This window comes from Canis lupus, chromosome 11, assembly GCF_011100685.1.
Source record: "Canis lupus familiaris isolate Mischka breed German Shepherd chromosome 11, alternate assembly UU_Cfam_GSD_1.0, whole genome shotgun sequence".
NCBI lineage: Eukaryota > Metazoa > Chordata > Mammalia > Carnivora > Canidae > Canis > Canis lupus.
Window position 1 is genome coordinate 34,327,530 of NC_049232.1, and position 12,878 is coordinate 34,340,407.

A 12,878-nucleotide genomic window follows, 5' to 3' on the forward strand; every position below is an offset into this window, starting at 1 on the left:
AGGCCCGGCCTGGGTTGTTCTATTCGGGGCGCCGCTCCCAGACCTACGGCACGAGGTGGTGGGGGTCCAGGTGTGGGACCGTCTTTCACCTCCCGAGTCTCTGACGGGAGTTCTAGAAGCCTGGGATACAGACTTGGTGCTCCGTATTCATACATAAGATTTTGCTGTCCTTTGTCGTACAAAAGGCAGAGTTGGTGGGGACAAGAGTGCTTTTGTGAACAGCTCTCTGAAAAAAAGATTTCACATCACTTTTATGCCTGGTTTAACGCCATCCTTCAGTGACAGGAATTTAGCCAGCCATGCTATGAAACAATGTGGATCACAATCCCGAGGTCTATAATATGCCATTCATTAAGATGACTCTTTTGGCTTCCACTGTGGGTGTCCTCTTGCTCCACCATAAGACCTAAGGGAATAAAAAAGTGCCAAGCCACTAAAATAGCTACAATAGAAAGATCTGTGGTCATAGGGCCAATGCCAACACCAAAGGCATGTACCAACCAAAATGCAGATGTGCGATTTGGCAATGTGACACGGCATGCGGGCCTTTCAGAGTCAATGAACCAAACAGGATGATGAGGGTTTTCATCTTCCAGAACTTATGCCCATAAATTCTAATTACTAGATTGAATTCTCTTTCTTTAGAAGATTAGCTGTAACCAGTTACTATGGGCTCATGCAGAGAGGATACATTATTATTTCTCTTCCTTTTGGTGCCATAAAGTTTTCAGATGGAGCAAGGAGACAGGTACATGTCAGGACACAAATAGAATCCAGTGCTTTTATACTAATTCATTGGAAATGCAACCCCTGGGGGTGATTCCCCTCAACTAGCAAGTGGAAAGAAAGCCTTTCTCTTGAGGACAGTGATTTAAGTTTTCCACCTAATAAAAAATTCCAACTAGCCTACTACTTTTTTTTTTTTTGTATTTTCTAACACTGAAATTTTCTAAGAAACACAACCCTCCCCCTAAAGTTCGACATTCGGGATTAAGTTGTATCCACCCAAGATTCATATGTTGAAGTCCTAACCCCCAGTACTCACAATGTGACTTTATTTGGAAATAGGGTTTTTTAGATGTAATTAAACTGAGATCACACTGAAGTAGAATGCTCCCGTAAGCCAATATGATTGGCATCCTTACAGAAAGGGGAAATTTGGATGTAAAGACACTCACACAGGGGCAACTTCATGTGAGGATGAAGGCAGAGATCAAGGTGATGTTCCAAAAGCCAAGGAATGCAAAAATTGCCAGCTCACCCCCCAGAAGCTAAGGGAAAAGTCCTGGAGCAGATTCTCTTTCTCAGCCCTTGGAAGAAACCAACCCTGCTGACACCTTGGACTTCGGGTGTCCTGAAGGTGAGACAATAAATTTCTGTTGTCTAAGCCATTCAGGTTATGGTGCTCTGTTGTGGCAGCCATAGTAAATGAATAAATTCAGCAACTGCTTTTTTGTGTGTGTATATATTCTCCTCAACAATAAAATTCATGGGCATAATTCTCTTTGCCAATTTTCCAGGTAAGTTTTAGACAAAGACACCTGCCTTAAAAGTTGAGATGAATGGCAGAAATGAGGAAATCAGGCCAATAGACTTTTTCTGAGTTCATCTTCAAACCCTGCATTTACCCCACCATCTTTAACGTCCTTCTGAGGAAAGGGAAAATGGAAATGTCAAGGAGCAGATTCCCTGGGAACGAGGCACTGTGATGAAGAGGTGCATGGATACTGGCCCTTGTGCTCAGAAACACCTGTAAGGAGATGTAGGGTGCAGGAACCAGCAGAGTTTTTGAACTGTAGTGTGGTTGCAATGAGGAATGAGATGAGGAGTATCGGTTGTAGCATAAGACCAGTTATGATGGTGGGAACTATAGAATGTTCCACTGATTTCCTATGATTTTACTCAGGAAGAGCAACGAACCAACCAAAATTCTGAGGGAACTGTTCCTGGATGGAGTAAAATTTCTATACAGGAAATAGGCATCCAAGGGGTGCAAGGAATGGCCCCTCTTCAGAATGGAGCCTCTTACTCCCTCAGATGCTGGGAGTGATGGCTGGAGTCCCAGAGCTGAGTCCTCCCTCAGCATTGCCCTCAGCAGAAGGGAGCTATTTCAACGTAGGATGCAACCCATCTAAGGGACAGCCCACATCTGTACAAACCAACCAGGGAGTACAAAGTACAAAGTAAGCAGGTGGCACTCATAACAAAGTTCAATGATACCTTTGCTGGGCCCTGTGGTGGAAACATGGCCTCCCTAGGGTTCAGGACTTCTAGACCTGCAACACCTACAGTTGCAGACACAGAAAGCTTAAAATCCCTAAATAGATTTGTGGGAATAAGCAGGGCCAATCCTAATACTACTTTAAGTCCCTGAGCCCAGTCAGTATTCTATTGGTACATTACAGCATATAAGGGTCATTGATTTAGAGCTTTTCTTGTATCTTAGACAATGGGGCATTGTCCTCACTGAATCCTCTCCAAGCTGAAACTTCATCTACTCTTTGAAAATGAAATTCCTCGATCCATCAGGCCAGCAGCTTCTGGGTGGTACGGGAAGTGTTATGACTAGTGAACCCATGGTCACAATGATCTGCCCCGTGGTCCATACATGATCCTCTATTGTACATGATCCTGCATTGATGGTTCAAATGCCCCTCAGATGGAGAGCAGGAAAATCATATCCATGTTGACCATGTGTTGATTCTAGCCAAGGTAAATTGCTGCTTCATTTAAGGTTGGAAGAGCCTAGTGGAATCATTGGCTGGTTGATTTCCTTGGGATGTTGCTACAATGGGGACCCAGTATTGGTCTAGATCATGAGCAGGTTGGATATTCAGCAGTAGCGGTGGCTACACCAGCTATGGTGAGTGGAAGCCTATAGTGTTAAATTTGTGCTGTACACGAATCAAATGTGCAAGCACAAGGTTGCCTGATGACCCAGGCCCATCCCAGGTATACCACCTCCATCTTACATGAGACTGTTATTTGATTTGTCTGACCTTATAACTTGGCACATTTGACAGAACCCAAACCATTATGGGAACTTCTGCTCACAAGAACACTTCATGTCCAGGGCAGGAGTATGCCAGGAACTGTTTTTTCAAATGGTCTATAATTTTCTGGTGCTGATGATATATCTTTGTCCTAGAAACACACGGGTCTCCACTCCGGCTCTCCTATAGTGGCTTGCCATAAGTTTCATAAAGCATCTCTCCCACCACAATATCCCTCTTGTCATACCATGCACTCTATACAGTACCGTACAACCGGCCAAGTCTTATGGCCTGAGCAAAAGGGTTTCTGCATTATCTTGGACCTGAGACAGAGCTTCCTGCTAAAAGCTGTCAGCCTTCCATGTCATTTGTTAAATGGTTTGGAGCAGTTTTTCCTATGTGGAACACACTGCTTCTCAAATGCAAAGAGACCTACCAGACACGGTCTCCTTCCAAGTGGTGAGAGATGCAAGAGGCAACAAATCCTCTTTTATTTCCAGGGGAGTGTTCCTGCATGCTTCACTGATGTTTAAAACTTTCCCAATATGGCTGGCTCCAGAATCTTTATAGGGTTTGTCTCCTACCCCTGGAGCAAACGTGGTTTACCAAAATGTCAAACACAGTTTCTGCTTTTTGCTCATTGGATTCAATTAATATTATTATACCTTTGATATAGTGGGCCAATGTGATGTTCTGCAGAATGTCCAGACAGTCCACGTCCCTTTGGACTAATTACAATAGAAGGTGGGGGGAGAGTCTTGCCCTGGGGCAAGACTGCATATGCATACTTTTGTCTGTTCCATGCAAAGGCAAACTGCTGCTCACCCTCCTTCCCGGTGGGGTTCAAAACAAATGCATTCATCTGCTCAGTGGCTGCAGACCATGTCCCAAGTCTCTGTTATCCTGTGCTTGCAAAGATACCTCATCTGACAGAGGAGCTACAATTGGGGTTCCTATTTGATTGAGTGTTCAGGATGCCATAGTCATTCTCCAGGATACCTAAGAATTTTTCAGTGACCAGTCTGGTGAATTAGGTAGGGGTATGATGTGGACCACCATTTTTGCACACTTTAGTTTTTTTTATGGGTATATACTACTGTCTGCCATCCCACCAGGATGCGCTATTATTTTTTATTTGCTATATCAGCTGGAGGGGAGGGGCACTTTCAACTTAGACTCTGTGTCCATAGTATTTGAAATATCTGGGCATTCTCTTTGTCCTAGTCCATGGATTACCCAAGCATGTATCTTCAACTCTTTAGGGGGAAGAACTAGGGAATTTTTACAAACTTTGTGGAGTTGTAAGGTCCTTCTTTTTAGAAACCTGGCATGTCCTCCAGGGTGTGGGTTCTGAGTTTGAAAGCTAACTTGATTCGGGAGGCTGGGCAAGGGATAATTATTTTCCACTGGGGTGTTGCCCATAGCCTCTGAATATTGTTTGCACAGACTGAGTGATCTCTTTGGCAATTACTCACCTATCTTTCTCCTAGGTTCTAGTAAACATCTCCATAGCTTTATATAGCTCAGGCACTCTACATTTCCACATTGACCATGTTGTCATTGTATCTGTACCTGTTTTGCACTGCCACCAGTCCCTATCATTTTGGGATTCTCCTGTCTGTATTGCTTTCAGGGAGCCCAGTTCTGTAGCAGCATCTCCTATGGTCATTGTTTGCCTTCAGAGTTTCAGATACACCTCCCTACTAGTTCATTGCTCATCTTTATGTCACTGGCCTATAACCCCTCCTTGCCATGGACTCTTCCATAGAAGAGTCAGATAAAGTGCTTGCTGTCTTATCCAGTATTTCACTTAGCAAGCCCATGGCTGTCAGCCACTTGGCCCTTTCCTCCATGGTCTGCCACAGAGTCCTGGCATCCCTACTTCTTTAGTGTGAGCCTTCCTTTAGCTAAGACTTCAGCAAGATCATTGCCGGGATATAAAAAAAGACTGTGTCACTGAAAGTTGCTACCATCCTGATGCCCTCTCCATTGTCCAGCTTTATATCCCTACCCTGTGATCCCAGCACCCTAAGGATCTGGTCACTATCTAGCTAGATTTTGACTTGGTCCTGCAGTTATTTTATGATATGGTTTCTTTTCTACATCAGGTTCAGAACTTTCGTGCTTAGGTTATGTCATGACATAAAAGTATTGTTTTGGTGGTCAATAGGAAAGTGGAGGTAGGTCCTGAGACAAATTTATATTGTCTTTCAAGACTCAGATCTCTGCACCATTTTCACACAAAATTACAGGCAAAATGGATTGCTCTGCAGAGGGTTCAAAGTAATCTAGGAATTCAGGATTAAATTGGTTGATCCAGATTTTCCCCTCACATTGTGAAATCCCACTCTATGCATCAGGGACCTGACCTAGGAGGAGCAGGCTTGCTGGGGTTGAGCATTCAACCTTCTCTGGATCTCTGATAGCCTTTTAATAAATTTCCATGCATGAGTCTCAACTTTTTCTGCTTCTAGCTGAATGAGTGTCTCATACTATGCTGCCAATGAGGCCCTCTAACTTTCATACCTTACCTTAACCTGGTGATTAATTACCTTTAAATCTTATCATTTTTCTCCAAAGTATCAATGGCCCCTAGAAAGAACCATCTAATTTCATAGTCCTCCAAAACTATTCAATAGTTTCTCCAAAACTATTCAAATACTTAAAATATTGCACTGGCCATGTATTTCCTTTTACTGATACCACATCTGAATTCACCATTGGTAAAAGTTTTAACAATTGCATAGGTGTTGCATACTGAGCTCATCAACAACCCATTGTCTTAGTCTGCTCGGGCTGCCATAACAAAATACCATTGGCTAGGTAGCTTAAACAACAAGTCAAAATTTTATTTTTTTACAGCTCTAGAGGCTAGAAGCCTGAGATCAGAGTGCTAGCATTGTCAGATTCTAATGAGAATTCTCTTTCTGGATTGCAGGTGGCCACTTTCTTGATGTGTCCTTACATGGTATAAAGAGAGAGAGAGAGAGAGAGAGAGAGAGATTGAGAGAGGGGGATGTCTCTCTTTCTTATAAGGCCACTAATCCTATTAAATTAGGACCCTATCCTTATGCCTTGCTATATCCTTAATTATCTCCTAAAAGCCCTATCTTCATATAAAGTTACATTAGGGTTATAGTTTTAACACATGAATTTGGGGGAGGAGGGGGACACAATTCAGTCCATAGCATCTACCTCCCACCAGTGATGGGATTCTTTTCAAGACACCATCTTAAGATTGGCTTTCTCAGACTATTCCTGGCACTTGTTGGTTTCCCCAGGAGCCAACTCAAAGATGTTGAACTTTCACCAAGGTGATTTATCTGGGAGCACCACTGGGAGCAACACCTCCAGGAGGGTCAGCACCAGAATGGACACTGTGATGCAGCTGCAATGGAGTCACCGGTTGATCCCACAGAGAGTTTTGGAGCTGTGATGGTCATTAAAAAAAGTCCCAAATTTAGGCTAGGGAAATGAGTTTTGGTGTCTTTTCATGACCAACCTTTAGGCTAGGGAAATGAGCTTTGGGTGTGGGCTGTACCCTGAGAAGATGGGAATAACTTTGGTGAGGCAGTTTTTCTCACACAAAGGCAATCCCCAGAGAGGGACCTAGCTGTCAGCCTCAGCAGCCATCACTTCCAGAACCTGGGGTAATGAATATGTGAGTTCTGCAAGAGATCTGGACAGGCAGCACACTGCAGCATCCACTACCCAAGACAAAAGCAACTGGTCAAAGATTACATGATATGGTAAGATTTAATTATGAAAAATAGAGTAGGAAGAAGGGAGCTCATGTTGCTTAATTAAATTACTGAATTTTAAGCTGCCTTTTGAAAATATCTTTGCTTGGTGTGTTTATATTACACTCTAAGCTATAAATAGATACCACTAAATAGATGTAAAACACTTACAAAACATAAGTCACATTAATTTTATATAATATGTGAAAGATAGAACTGTTCTTCAAATTATTTTCTAAGAACAGAAGCTGAAAGCATTCGGAATATTTTGTTTTACTTAATCCTATGATATTTTTAAAAAATTATTAATTTCATTGCTTTTACACTAATTCCATCTTCTTGGTGAATTAAAAGGTAAAAAGTAAATCAATTGTTTTTAAGTTTCATTCATTTACATCAATTTATTTATAAATATTATCTGAGTTAGCCCACATTCCTGATCTGTATGGTCCAAAATAGTGAAATTTACAGAGCTGTAAGTACTGATGTGAAAGAGAATTTTGCCATGATAACTTAAAAAATAGCTTAAATTCTCCAAGAGTGCTTCAGAAATCATCCTCAGAAACTACAAAATCTTTCTATTAGGGTGTGACAACTTGAAAGTACTATATTTAATTCCAAGATGTTTAAAAAAACCTCAGCCTTAAGCATGACTTTACACTTGGGTGGAAATGTTTGTGTATCATAATTCAAACACCTTTCATTACATATAGATATCTATTTAGAATTCACTTATAGACCAGTGGAAGAGACAGAAGAATGAACATTTTTTTTTCATTTTACATTCATTTATTCAAAAAATATTTATTGATTGCTCTCCTATGATATTGGAAAAAATGGCATAGACTATTTATTTGCAAGTTTTCTTCTCACATCTGGGCATATGCACTCCTAATTTCTCAGAGTTAAATATCCCATACAGAGGACTTCCCATGCTGGTACATGTTCTTTAACATTTAATCAGTGGATATTATTCTTCCAATATCATTTATTTGACCATTTTTCTCTTGTGGAATATGAAGCTTCTTTCCAAATTTTCAATATTATAAAAAAATAAGCCTCTGAGCACCTCATTTTTCCCCCAATAATTTAATAATTTACCAGGATAAATTTCTAGAAATCTAAATACTGGGTTAGACATATAAACATTTTTATGAATTTTGTTGCATCCTGCCAAATTTCTGAATCTTATACTAATTTACTTATTTTTTAATTCTTAAATTTTTTTTTGTATATTTTTTATTGGAGTTCAATTTGCCAACATATAGTATAACAATTGTGATATAGAGAGTTAATATAAGAAATAAATAGCAATCATTTCTCCTTGTGGGGGAAGGGAGCATTTTCATTCTTACTTTAAAAATGAGTTAAACTGGGACACCTGAGTGGCTCAGTCAGTTAAGTGTCTGCCTTCAACTCAGGTCATGATCCCAGAGTCCTGGGATTGAGCCCCCCACATCGGGCTCCTTGCTCAGCGGGCAGTCTGCTTCTCCCTCTCCCTTCTCCCTTCCCCTTGCTCATACTCTCTCTCTCTCTCAAATAAACAAGATCTTTTAAGATTTAAAAAAAAAAAAAAAACTGCTTTAGAAAATGGGCCAAATTTATGTTTCTTAAATTCCACAGACTGAGGGTTGCTGGAGGGGAGGTGGCGGGGGTGGGGGAACTGATTTATGGACATTAGGGAGGGCACTTGACGTAATGAGCACTGAGTACTGTATATAACTGATGAATCACTAAGTTCTGCTCTTGAAACTAATAATATATTATATACTAACTAAATTAAATTTAAATTTAAAAAAATTTTAATAGATCAAATTTAGAAATGTCACTCTAAAAAGATCTCATCTATAGTGCCAGACTATTTAATATGATTTAAAACCTAATTCCTAGAGGTGTACACTTGTCAGTAAAGAGAAGTACTTCAACTCTTCTTTTACTTGGTTTTGGTAACTACAAGATGCTCTTTTTTTTTTTTTTAAGATTTTATTTAATTTTCCATGACAGACACAGAGACAGAAACACAGGCAGAGAGAGAAGCAGGCTCTATGCAGGGAGCCCGACGTGGGACTCGATCCTGGGATCCCAGGATCACGCCCTGGGCTGAAGACAGACGCTCAATGGCTGAGCCACCCAAGCATCCCACAAGATGCTCTTTGAGTACAGTGTTCTGCTTTTGCCCAAATAAGAGTGTGAAAGTTATACAGTCTATCATAAATAGATTTAATGCTTATTGCTGACTCATAAAATGAATGAGACCTTTGCTAGTAACTTTGATTATACATATTAATCATTCCAAAATGGATCTTTGTGGTTAGAACACTTTTGTTCTGTCTATAAGAAACCCCTATTATATAAAAGAATTTTACCAATCACACATTGAAAAAAAATATTCCATACCAAAAATCATGCTGGCAATTCAAACTCCAGTGCCAACATCTGTAATAATTCTTTAACCAAAACTAATTTGTCATATGAGTCTCTTGCATATTTTTTCTAAAGCTGTTTCCATTTATTATCCCATATTTCCACATTGTTCTAATAAAGTTAGAAGGACAGATTCTGGCTTTAGACACTTTCTCTTTTCATTTCAGATCTTTTTTTTTTTCACTCACATTCCCATATCTAAACTTATAGCCCCATATTTCTTTTCTGAGTTCTTGCTCTGTATTTCCAACTACCAACTAAGTATGATCTAGACTCTTCCTTCTATCCTCTAAATCAGATAAACCTTTAACATCTATCACCTCCCTTATGAATAGCTTTAAAGTCCATTCTCTATTTCTGCCCTCACTGCTTCTGCCTTAACTTAGCAACTCTTGTTTGGATTATTATGATGGTTTCCTAATAATTCTGTCTGCCTAAAGTTTTAGTTCTTACTCATCTATTCCATACATTATTTCTATGTGATGTGATTAAAAGGCAAACCTAATCAGGTCATTCTTTTGGTTGAGAATTTTTTTTTAATTTTTTTAAAAACATTTTTTAAAAGATTTTATTTGTTTATTCATGAAAGACACAGAGAGAGAGAGAGGCAGAGACACAGGCAAAGGGAGAAGCAGGCTCCATGATCAGGAAGCAGCCCGATCCGGGACTCGATCCCAGGACTCTAGGATCATGCCCTGGGCCAAAGGCAGGCGCTAAACCACTGAATCACCCAGGGATCCCCTGGTTGAGAATTTTAATGTGACTCCATTGTCTACAAGAACTAGTGTAAGGTCCTTAAGAGTAGAAAAGACTCATCATCACTGGCCCTGGTTTTGCTTCAAACCATAGTATCTCACCCCTCTCCAGAGCAGCAGCATCATATATGGACTACATATCATTCTCCAGCTTCACACACTGCTTAGGTCATGGGCCTATTGTCCTTGTCCAAAATTACCATCTGTGTCTCATCAAATTGGTAGAGTGCTTCCCATAATTTCGATTTTATTTCTTACATCTTCTTGTAAAGTTTGCTTGGCCTTCTCATTTTTAGTAGGGTAACCATATAATTTTTTTTTTTTTTCCAAAACTGGGACACACGGGAAAGTTTAAGAAGGCAAAACTAATACTAAACTCCGAAGGATGTTTGGGGAAGAGTCACAGCCAGAACTGTCCTGGGAAAACTGAAATGTATGATCCCTTATCTATGAGCAGAGTTGATTATTCTCTTTTTTTCTTTGCATTTTCTTACTTTGTGTCAACCACTATCCTCATGCTCATTACACTGTATTGATATTATTTACTTATATGTCTCTCTCACCTACCAGGCCTGTGAGGCTAAACATTGTACTTTGTTCATCTTTGTATACATGACAATTAACACAGCAGATATGATCAGGTCATCAGTAGACATATATAACAGAAGCTCTGTAGTTGGAGTACACAAGTATAGGAACCAGTTTATTAATGTTATTAATGTTAGTTTGCCAAAGCCATATATCTTCCTTAATGTCAGATCCCTGTGAAATCAGTTGGAAGGTGCAACATCCCATGTGACTTCCTCACGATAATTCTTGGAACCCAGATTTTAGAGACAGTGTGAGCAACCAGGGTCAGGAAGGTGTAGACATATCTGACAAACAGCATAAAGGGCTAGATAGTGACCAGAAACCACAGCCCAAATGGAAGCCAGATGCAGATAAATTACGAGTTGAGGATTTCCTGTATGGAAAGGTTAAAGTAAAATAGAGGGTCAAAAATCAGAGGAAGGAGTCAAAACAGCTAACACGTGTCACTTAAGATGAAGAGTCCTAAAACTTGGGCTGCTTCTACCTTGGCCAAGCTTCCAGGTGGAGTTTGGTATGTGGGGCCAATAATGGGGGAGCACCTGAAATAAGAAGACTTAGATGGCATCAACTAATTTTAAATATAGATCTAGATATCTATTTATAGATATTAAGTATATACAATCTCACAGATTCATTCTTTAGGACAGTCTACGCATATGCATGAGAGCATATGTACAAATTCTAGTACGCATCTGCCTGTGTGTTTATCAAGTTACATGATATATAAGCAACAAGTCATTTTCATTTTATCTATGCATTTAATTTCTATAGAAATTAAGTTTTCTTAGATACGCAATTTTAAAATTTCCTTATTATTAGAAATTAGCTAAGCCCAAGACATCATGTTCTTTCTGATGAAATCAAAGTTTCTTAATAAGGAACAGAATATTATTTTGATTACTCAAAGTTTTATTGCTCAACTTAAATAGCCCTGCCTCAGAGAGGCCTTCTCAAACCTTCACTTAAATCATCCCAGCTGGGCACAAAATATGCCCAACATAAAAATATTCTAGTCTGTAGCATTTACATTTTATTTCAAATTAGATACGTTTCAACTCTATTTCCTCACCCATCTGCAGGGAGGCAGGAAATCTGAAGAGAGTGAGGGTGGTAATGCCCTTGATAATACTGACTCTCTTCAATAAATTATTTCCATTGTATCAGGTCCTTGTGTGTGTGTGTGTGTGTGTAGTGATTCATACTCCAAGAAACATTAGTAACTTCTCCCTTGGTATTTTGCCTCTTTGAAGCTTAGTCTGATTATCTGTTCTACACCAAAGTTGTTTTCTTTGTTATCAGTAAAGCCACCATCTGTTTGAGAAGGAGGGTCATTTAATGGGACTTGAAATGCTAACAGTACTGCCTGAGGCAAAAGTCTGAAGTTAGAATTTGGCCTGCAACCATCTTTGCTTTCAGCACCAATGCAACCTCCTCCCCTGGGCACCCAGCATCCTCTTGGGTTCTCCGTTTATAGACCTCCCTGGTAGCGTCTGCTTTCCAGACAGCATCCATCCCCTTCTGTCAAAATCTTTCCCATGTCCCATTCCAACTCAGGCAACTGTCTTCTGGAAATCACTGGGGTGAACAAATCCATGCTAAAGTGTTGCTAATGTATTCCCTGAATTGACAAAATTTTCCAACCAAGGAAAAGAGATGAATCTCCATGGTGCAATTTCTGGCCAGAGAATAATACATTTGGTAATTCAAAAATTCTATTGCTTCCCACTCTCACCCCCCGAACCCCACCCGACCTCACACCCCTAAAAAACATACCACGTGGGTTACTGCCAATTCTGCCTGGGTATGACTTGGACTAGGGTGAGGTCAATATTTGGTTTTAATTTTCATGAGTTGCTGTTTTGTGAGTCTATCTTAATCCTGCCAACTCTTTGTTAATAAAACACACTTAAATAGATATGATGGCTAAAATCCTAACTTCAAAGAGGCAATTTGGGAACGCGTGACAGTTGAAAATAGGTGGCAACCACAAAGAAAAGCTTTGAGAGTTATAGAGGAGAGCTTTCTCTGCCTAGAAGATATATTGCTTTCACCCCAATCCAGGTTGGTCTATAAAAACCCTCCCCTGGCAGCTGCAGCAAGCATTTTGTAAATGACATTATATAGGAGGCATTTTGTAGAGGGCATTTTGCAGTGCACATTAGCAAAATGTATTTCCGGACTTCCGTGAATTTGTGAATTAGCAGATTGCACTAATGACAGCCATAGCAATAGAACTACAATTAATGAGGAATTCTAAATGAGGGGAAAGAGGCTCTGTACTTCAAGAAATTATAATTATAATACTAAGAACTTTCTTTAATACAAAGAAATAATCAAACCAACTTGAATAAAGATGGAGCAAAGTAGAAAACGAA